Source organism: Panulirus ornatus, chromosome 43 (assembly GCF_036320965.1).
Source record: "Panulirus ornatus isolate Po-2019 chromosome 43, ASM3632096v1, whole genome shotgun sequence".
Lineage (NCBI taxonomy): Eukaryota > Metazoa > Arthropoda > Malacostraca > Decapoda > Palinuridae > Panulirus > Panulirus ornatus.
Window position 1 is genome coordinate 2,858,757 of NC_092266.1, and position 2,763 is coordinate 2,861,519.

Here is a 2,763-nt window from a genome sequence, read left to right on the forward strand (position 1 = left end):
TTTCTAATATATATATATATATATATATATATATATATATATATATATATATATATATATATATATATATATATATATATATATATATATATATATATATATATTTCTTTCATTCATACTATTCGCCATTTCCCGCGATAGCGAGGTAGCGTTAAGAAGTGGGGAATATCTTCACCTGGCCCCCTTCTCTGTTCTTTCTTTTAGAAAATCAATATATATATATATATATATATATATATATATATATATATATATATATATATATATATATATATATATATATATATATATATATATTTGAATCATGCGGTTTAGTTTTGGGCACCATACTGTGCAGTTTATAATGATTATTAGGGAGAGAGAGAGAGAGAGAGAGAGAGAGAGAGAGAGAGAGAGAGAGAGAGAGAGAGAGAGAGAGAGAGAGAGAGAGAGAGTAATATTATTTTACAGAAATACTAGTATATTACCAGAGATGAAACAATGTCATCTGTTTATCATTGTGTGGTCTCACCTGTTTGGCGCCTGACCTCCCTGGTGGGGTCCTCTGTGATCTTGGTAAAGATGGGTGTGACGTCATGAGTCGCTCCAGTACACGCGGGTCGTGGCCGGTTCTCACCACATGAGATCTTGAATGCGTTCAACTACCTTACGTTTTACTATACTGCTTTTTCGGGAGAAACATTTAGGACATTCTGAACATAAGCATGGTTTCTACCCTGTGTGAACTCTCCGATGTCTTCCTTAATCACCTCTTCAAGAAAATTGTTTTTGACATTCTGAACACCGGTATGGCTTCTCGCCTTGTGAACTCTCAGGTGTCTGACTAAAGCACTTTTACCAGGGAGAGTTTCTTGACATTCTGAACACTATTATGGTTCCTCGCTTGTGTAACCTCTCGATGTGTCACTGAAGTACTTATAGCAGAAAAGGTTTTTTGATATTCTTTTTACTTGTTTGGCTTCTCGGCTGTGTGAACTCTCAGACGTTTTACTAAATTACCTCTGTTATAGAAATGTTTTTGAAATTCTGAACATTACTATGGCTTCTCGCCTGTGTGAAGTCTCAGGTGTGTCACTAAATTACTTTTCTGAGAAAACTTTTTTGACATTCTGAACATTGGTATGGCTTCTCACCCGTGTGAACTCTCAGGTGTCTCACTAAATCACCTTTACGAGAAAAAGTTTTTTGACATTCTGAACATTGGTATGGCATCTCGCCTGTGTGAACTCTCAGGTGTGTCACTAAATGACTTTTCTGAGAAAAAGTTTTTGACATTCTGAACATTGGTACGGCTTCTCGCCCGTGTGAGCTCTCAGGTGTCTCACTAAATCACTTTTAAAAGCAAAACTTTTTTGACATTCTGAACATTGGTATGGCTTCTCGCCCGTGTGAACTCTCAGGTGTGTCACTAAATTACTTTTCTGAGAAAATGTTTTTTGACATTCTAAACATTGGTATGGCTTCTCGCCCGTGTGAACTCTCAGGTGTGTCACTAAATTACTTTTCTGAGAAAATGTTTTTTGACATTCTGAACATTGGTATGGCTTCTCGCCCGTGTGAACTCTCAGGTGTGTCACTAAATTAATTTTCTGAGTAAAAGTTTCTTGACGTTTTGAACACTGGTATGGTTTCTCCCCCGTGTGAACTCTCAGGTGTGTCACTAAATTAATTTTCTGAGTAAAAGTTTCTTGACATTCTGAACACTGGTATGGCTTCTCGCCCGTGTGACCTCTCAGGTGTGTCACTAAATTACTTTTCTGAGAAAAAGTTTCTTGACATTCTGAACATTGGTATGGCTTCTCGCCCGTGTGAACTCTCATGTGTCACTAAACTACTTTTCTGAGAAAAACGTTTTTGACATTCTGAACGTCGGTATGGCTTCTCGCCAGTGTGAACTCTCAGGCGTGTCACTAACAAACTTTTAGAAGAAAAACTTTTTTGACATTCTGAACATTGGTATGGGTTCTCACCAGTATGGACTCTCAAGTGTGTCTTTAAATTACATTTTTTAGAAAAATACTTTTGACACTCTGAACACTGATATTGCTTTTGTCCAATGTGAACTTTCATCTGCAACACTAAGTTGTTCTTACGGGAGAAGGTACTCTGGTATTCTTTACACTGATATGTCTTCCCAAAAGTATGTAATTTCATGTGCCTATGAAGATAGACATGTTTCGTAAAGCTTTTCTGACACTCAGGACATTTGAAGGGTTTTTCTTGTGTTTATGACCTTCTGTCTCCTGTTGTCAAAACTGTTTGAGGAGGTTTCGCTGCACGGAGAATATGTCCCTGGTTGTCCCTCCATGCTGCAGTCTTCTGTATCACCATAACACGTTTATAACACAGTGTAGCTCACCCTGTCAGTCCACAACTGCCGTCCGTGACACCATGAGATGCTTTGCGAGTGAACACCAGAGAGAGACTGACCTTGGCTAGAGTGTGGGATATAAAGCCAACTCACTCTCCACCCTACGTTGCCTCCAGTCCATTTCTCTCGTGCTTTTTTCTATCTTTTTTACCATCCATCATCCAACATCTCTCGACCGTTAGGCTTGAACAATTTCTACCCCAGCTTCCCCACACCATTCAGGAAAATTACTTCCTGAGGAGCGGAGGCTTGGTGTGGACCTGTTCTCACCTAACGGGGTTGAGACCCTCACATTCTTACCACTCCCGCCGAGCCTCCTGGGTTACCCTGTGATAGTGCAGGGTCCTCCCTGGAGTGGGGTTGTGGTCCCTCACCTACGTTTCCTCGGCATT

General features: G+C 39.6%; 1 pseudogene; it reads right to left on the minus strand.

The window, feature by feature from the left end:
• Positions 1-1,045: 1,045 nt before the first annotated feature.
• On the minus strand, positions 1,046-2,408 carry LOC139762254 (uncharacterized; annotated as a pseudogene).
• Between the last annotated feature and the right edge of the window lie 355 nt (positions 2,409-2,763).